Raw genomic sequence first — 7,582 nt, forward strand, 5'->3', positions numbered from 1 at the left:
TCCTAGGCCTATAAAAGCAGCACCAGTTCTGGGCTCGAGGTCTTTTCGCCTCTACAATCAAGCTCTCCCAATAAACGTGTGCAGAAGGATCCTGTTGCAGCGTCGTTCTTCCTGGCCAGTCGAGCGCGCGCAAGAAGTGGTGCCGAAAACCTGGGAAAAGAAACATCTTCAGGCACGAGCGAAGACCCCCTGCTACAGGGAGGATTCAGAACTGCATCACGGGGAAGGAGCGGTTAATAAAGGTTCCCGTAAAACAGACTGCTGAGAAGGATCCAGCGTGGATTCAGAACTCTTCAGCTGGGGAACGGTGGTAATAAAGGTTCCTGTAAAACAGGCTGCTGAGAAGGATTCAACAGCATGAATTCAGAACTCTTCAGCTGAGGAACAGTGGTACTGGTAAGTCTCCCAAATTGATCCCCGGGTTAAAGGGGGATAAAAAGGAAAAGAAAAGGGAGGAAAAATAAAAGGAATCAGTGATAAAGAAAAGGAAATAGTGATGAAAAGGAAAGGGGAAAGAGAAAAAAAAAGGGAAAGGAAAGGAAGGAAAGAAAGGATTGAGACAATAAGGTTCCCGGCTTTGGGACAAGTTAAGGTTCCCGGTTTTGGGACAAGTTAAGGTTCATGAGTTATGCTTTTTTCTCCTATTGACCCTTTGTGGGTAGGTCTGATAGTTTTGGTCTTGTTTGTTCTGATATATGGACTCTGTTACTGTTTGAAACTGTGTGTAGAGGCAGTCAAGACAGGTCAGAAAATCCTTACAGAGCAACAAGAAAGTATGTCGGAAGAGGAGAAGGGCTTAAAAAGAAAAAGGAAAAAGAAAGGAGACACAGTGTTATCAGGTGGACAGAAAGGACAAAATAAAAGAGCCGAGGCGGAGGAGGAGGAAGGCATGCCTTTCACCTGGGCAGTATTTAGATTGGAAAGCCTTCCTTATTGAATTTGCAAATGAACAGGCAGTGGCTAACTCTGCTGCAGGAAATCCAGCATGGGATAGGGATATGCTGCTTGGTCAAGGTCGCTTTGCACAGCAACAGACAAGATATCCAGTGCAGGTGTTTGAGCAGGTGAATCAGATTGCCATAAGGGCGTGGAAATCATTGCCCACAGGTGTTGACGGTGTTGACATGGGCGAGAGGGTCTGTTTGTTTCCCCAGGATCATTGACAACAGCTGTGGGTCCCAGAATGACTGACAAGGACCGTGAAAGATCAAGATGAATCCCAAGATGATCCTGTTCCTGATGATTGAGACCGGGATAAGTATACCTTTGAGGGCCATAGTAAGATCATGGCCAGTACCTTTACCGGTACATTCCAATTCTTCTACCTAGCCTTTGTTTTTTGCAAAGGAATGTTTTTTGGATGTGCCTTATGCACGACAAACTCCTCAAGAACCATGGGTGTATAAGAATACTAGTTTTCATTTAAATTATACATTATGCTTTGTGCATAATGTGGATAAACCTTTTACACCCTGTATATTTTTTAAGAAAAAGATTATCTCTAATTGGGCAGATCAAATTAATACTGCTGACACTATAAGTCAGATAGCAGAAAAAACGTCTGAGGCATTGCTTACCCTGCAAAGGGTGGATTCTCATATCACCTCAGGGTTAATGTTAGTAAATCAGAGAATGGATATTTTACAACATGACATGGAACAGATGATGGATGTCATACAAATGAGTTGTGTGGCATCCACTTTGCATGTGTGCATTACTCCCAATAGGTACATTAATAATTATTTTATTAAAAGTACAGACCTATCGAATTACCTGAAGGGGAACTGGTCGCAGGAGCTGGAGAGGTTGCAGACGAGGCTGCAGATGCAGATCCTGAACCTTAATGGGACCAGAGTGGAACCAGTGACCCTCGGAGACTTTACCTCTTGGCTTACCTCTGCTTTTTCTTACTTTAAGGAATGGGTGGGAGTGATTTTGTTTGGTGCTGCCATATGCTGTGGACTGGTGTTCATGCTCTGGTTGGTATGCAAATTCAGAACCCAACAAAAACATGACAAGGTGATTATAACTCAGGCACTTTTAGCTATTGAAAACGGCACCTCCCCTGAAATTTGGTTATCTATGCTCAAGAATTAGTTGGCATCTGAGTTCTCTGCTCTTGCACCCCACGACACTGGGATGAGAGAGACTCAATGATCATTGATCAGCCCTTGCTCATCAATAGGGTGATCATGATTTCCCCACTAATTCATTTTTTGGCTGGCCTCTTTTGCAGAGTTCGCCCTAGGTCATTTAGCAGTTACTGTCACACAGCACTGCGGTATCCAGAGACGGGCAACTTTCCTCATGCACAGACCAACCTAAGACACGGGGCCCAGTGGCGATAGGGTTACCCTATGACAGGAAAGGCTGTGACATTAGAGGAATGACCTAAAACAGGAGCCACGGCGGATGGACGTAATTGCACAGGCCTAGACCAGCCTCATTTTATTAAAACAAAAAGGAGGAGATGTGGGAAGCCGTTACAGAGTGGCAGTTACAGAGTGGCAGTTACAGAGTGGCAGTTGCAGAGTGGCAGTTGGCTACAGCTGGCCACCACACATACATAGCCAGTAAAGGTTCTTTTGCCAAGGTGAGGTTTTGAGAATTGACAAAAGTTAACCAATCAGATGAGAGACAAGTTAACCAATCAGATGAGAGACAAGTTAACCAATCAGATGAGAGAGAACGCCTGTCCTAGGCCTATAAAAGCAGCACCAGTTCTGGGCTCGAGGTCTTTTCGCCTCTACAATCAAGCTCTCCCAATAAACGTGTGCAGAAGGATCCTGTTGCAGCGTCGTTCTTCCTGGCCAGTCGAGCGCGCGCAAGACACATATATGCCTACTTTTTAAAAAATAAAAACATTTTAAATATCACTATGAAACTTGCCACTTTGTACAATGAATTTACATCAGTTGTTTAAAATTATCCAATTATTATCATTATGATTTTAGCTGGGACGGGCTTTCAACTTTCAACCCATCCTGAATCTTCAGCTGTCCAGGGTTGTCTTTAATCTCGCCAGCAACTGAGGCCATATGGTAAGTTTCTCATCTGGCCTCTGGGCACACATTGCCAATGCAGGAGCCAAGAAGAGAAGTAAACATGTTCTCATGTGGGAAGGCTAGCACCTGGAGCAGAGGGATAAATGGAATTGGTTTTATGGAATGAGACAGATAACTTCCTAGGTGTGGGGGCAGATCTCATGAGCCTTGAGATGTTGGCTCTACCCCCAAAGAACAGATCTCACACCTTCCCTCTTATGTTGGATATTTGCTTACCAAATAACAAAATCTCAGTAAAAGGCAAAGCTTAAGATGCAAACCCCTCTAAGAAGAGGCATGCAAGTCTAGCAATCCCAACCCGAATCGTTGCAACAGACCTGACCATGTTGTTCAGAGGGTTTGAGATTTTCCATTGAAATGCCATTGGATACTCAAAGCTTAATGGACTGATGTTCTGTGGGAACTTGGAAGGTAATGTGAGAGCTATGCAGATGATGGAGGCCTTGTCTGTGAAGTTTCACAGTGAAGCAAAGACCTTATCAGGGCCTATGCCAGTTGATTTGTGTCAACCCGAAGCAAGCTAGGGGCACCTTGGAAGAGGGACTCTGAATTAAGAAAATTCTTCCAAAAGATCTGATTGTAGGCAAGTCCACGGGATGGGACAGTCTGTTGTGAGTAGTGCAGCTGGTGGGCAGGTGGTCCTGGGACAATATGAAATCAGGCTAAACACGTGAGGAGCAAGCCAGTAAGCAGCACTCCTCCACAGGCCTCTGCACTAACTAGCTCCTGCTTTCAGGTTCCTGCCCCAACTTGGCTCAGCAATGGAGTGGGACCTTAGCGTTGTAGATGACATTAACTCAACACTCTCCTCCCCAAGTTGTTTATGGCCATGGTATTTTATCACGGCAACAGAAACCCGAAGATGGGACCATGTATGGTATATTTGGATTAAAAACCTGTGGTTTCTCGTCAGCTGTGGCTGAACGGTCAGCTATGATTAGCAAGATACCAGAGTCACAGAAGCCTTACTGGGGCCAGCTAAGGCTATGAGATCAGCTGTTATTAAGAAAAGAACGACATAACTGTGGTGAAATCTTCTCTGAATATTTTCTTGGGGTCAACACACAGAGCTGTGGTCCAAATGGGGGCAGGGCATGCTATCTTATGCTGGCAATAAACTTGACGATATGTGAGAATCTCCCAGGTTGTATTGGTTTGGGTTCATTAAAGAACTTCAAGATTGTAGGAGTCATAGGATGAATCTGGGACTTGGCACTGTAGAATTAGAATCCCTACAGAGAGTCCAAAAGAAGTCACCAGGGAAGGAAGGTGAAGCCTTATTTGCAGTGGAAACCCCAGGACTGAAGAGACCAGGGAGAGCAGCTGAGGCTTGTCACCATGTAGCAGAGCGGTTGTCCCTGAAAAGAGAAGAGACCATTAATAAAGAAGCAACCTCAGTTGCAGGGAAGACCCCAGCATGTTGGAGATGCCGAGGCTGTCGGATGGTCACCAAGGACAGACACAGCTGTTGAGTAGAACGGGCCTGAGTCGATGAGCCAAACAGCATGTGTTTCACATGGCAGAGATGGAGTTAACTGGAACCCTGAAGATTGTGAATCCCGGATGTTGTGTATTGAACTGCAGGATTTGATTTATACTACTGGCTATTGGTTTTGTTTAGCTTTTATTGTAATTGTGTCCTGGTTCTTCCCTCTTGGAATAAAAGATATTCAACTTGTTCCTGGTTTTACAGAAGCCCACAGTTGAGTGAGTTTAGATTTTGAAAGAGACATCAGATTTATTTAAATTAATTCTTTTTTTTTTTTTTTTTTGAGAAAGGGTTTCTTTTTATAGTTCTGGCTGTCCTGGAACTGGCGCTGTGGACCACCAGGCTGGCATCAACCTCTGAGATCCACCTGTCTCTGACTCCCAAGTGCTAGGATGAAAGGCTTGTGCCACCACTCCTGGCTGAGCCATTAGGTTTTTAAAAAAGAGAACTTGGACTCTTTTAAAATGTTGAAAAATTTAAAGACAAGGGGACTTTTAAGAGTTTGTTTAATGTGGTGAGATTAATATAAGATCCTGTGGATAAACAAAGAAAGGTAATGGTTTGATTAGGATGTGTTTGTGTGACAATTTTACAAGGGGACAGTTGTGCTGGTTAGTTTTTGTCAACTCACTATAAGCTGGGACCATCTGGGAAGAGGAAAACCTCAATTTAGAAAATGCTCACACTGGATTGGCATGTTGGCAAGTCCATGGGACATTTTCTCCATTGTCGATTGATGAAGAATGGTTCATCCTACTGTGGGCAGAGCCATCCCTGTGGCTGAGGGGCTGGAGAGATGGCTCAATGGTTAAGGGCACTGACTGCTCTTCCAGAGGTTCTGAGTTCAAATCCCAGCAACCACATGGTGGCTCACAACCATCCGTAATGGGATCTAATGCTCTCTTGTGGTGTGTCTGAAGACAGCGGCAGTGTGCTCATATACATAAATAAGGTAGCTTAAACATTAAGCCTGGCGGGAGGGCCGAAAGCAGCATCCCTCCGAGGTCTGTTTTCGTTCCTGCCTTGGCTTCCCTTAGTGATGAACTAAGGGTTTATAAGCTTCCGGCCAGGTCTTTGCCACAGACATAGAAAGTGAACCAAGACATAAATAAATAGTCTCTTCTTCATTGTCCAGACTGAGAAAAGTAAACAGAGATATTAACAACTTGCTGAAAGTTCCCACAGTCATGGAGCTCTAGAGTTGAGTATTAAATGCAGTGTCTCACAGGAAACATGAGAACCCGGCTGTATTTCAACCTATTGTTGTTGCTTTGGTACAAGCAGGCTTGCATAGGAGGATGATGGGTTGTTAGGTCACAAAAATGAGAGAGAGAGAGAGGGAGAGAGAGAGAGAGCGCGCTGTGTGGAAGAAAAAAAGGTAGACAAGTTGTCTTAATTGTATTTATTTAAACTTGTGTGTGTGTGTGTCGCCTGCATGTATGTGTGTATACCACATGTGTGCCTGGCACCCAGGAAGGCCAGAAAATGGCACGGATCCTCTGGAACTGAAGCTACAGGCGATTATTAGCATGTTAGATGAGGCTGTTGGCAATCAAACCTGGGTCCTTGGGAAGAGCAGCCAGTACTCTTACCTGCTGAATCATCTCTCCAGCCCCAAGTTAAATCTAACTCAAGCTTAGTCTCAGTTTGTGTTTTTTATTCAGGTGGCAAATGTTTCAGACAACTGCAGCTTCCTTTGTCATAAAAAAAATGATAAAAACATATACCCTCTACACTTTCATATTTAATTTATGGTTAGGAGTCTTTGAAAAGAATCTCAGGGGCTAGGAAGATGGCTCAGTCTGTAAAGTGCTTCTCCTGCAAGCTTGGGGACATGAAAAATGGAAACAGTTCAGAAAAGACACCCAACATGGACCTTCCAGATACCTATATGAGCATTCACACACACACATGCGCACACACACACACACACACACACACACGAAAGAAAGAAACATAAGATGCTCAAAGATACATGACATTTTTTATTGAGAATTTTATACAATGTTTTGATCATATTTGAGGGTGATTTGGTCACATCCCCAATGTCTCCCTATAACTCTCCCCAGATTCAGCCCTACCCCAATATAACACCCCAACTTCATGTCTTCCATGTTTTTGGTTTGCTTGTTTTGGTAGCACTCTGACTCCAGTTTATATGCTCACATACTTCTGGGTGTGTGGCCATCCATGGAAGGATGGTTGACTTACAAAGCACCATTCCGTGAGAGAAAACTGACATGCCCTCCCCCTAGAGGCCACCAAGCTAGGTATGGAGGCTAGTGAACCTCTTTCTGCTGCAAGCACACAATAACTTTAGTAAGGTTTGAGTTTCAAACTAGCCCGTGCATTCGAGTCAGAATGGAAGACAAATTCATAAAACACTCCAAGAGTTCTTACATATCACTCAACTTGTTTAATCCTTACATGGATTCTATTATTTTCTGTCTTTACTTTTGACCCAGTTATGCCACATTAGTGGCATCAACCAAGGCTCTCTACTGACAAATAAGGGCATAACCACAGATGAAACTAGTTTAAGCACAAATGGGGACTTGTGGGCTCCCATCCCCTGGGGATTCTAGGTTCAGATACAGAGAGCTCAGAGCTCAAGCACAGGCCTCGGAGTTCTCAGGTCTTCTTTGGTGACTCCGCCTCCCTCCACAGGTTTATTTCATTCCAAGACGAACCTGGGAGAAAAGACATCTCTGAGGCTAACACAGATGCAGTTGGAGGCATTGCAACTGGCTAAGCCTCAGCTGTGTGCTGGCCCTACAGATACCACTGCGTCGGGCAGAATTATGTTTTTGTGTCAGTAAGTTTTGCTTCACAAAAAGAAGTTCTTGATTAAGCTGCTCCATAGACCACATATTGGCTCCCTGCCATTGTCAGGAATTTTGAAACTTCCTCTTTCTTTGATATTTTTTTCCCCCAGACTCACCTCCTCCCCACCCTCAGGGCAGCTTCCCATCTGGCCTTCAGCTTTTATCAGTTCTTGGGATAAAGGAAGTCACTAAGGATGTGTGAG

The sequence above is a fragment of the Mus musculus genome, chromosome 17, assembly GCF_000001635.26.
Source record: "Mus musculus strain C57BL/6J chromosome 17, GRCm38.p6 C57BL/6J".
NCBI classification, from domain to species: Eukaryota; Metazoa; Chordata; class Mammalia; order Rodentia; family Muridae; genus Mus; species Mus musculus.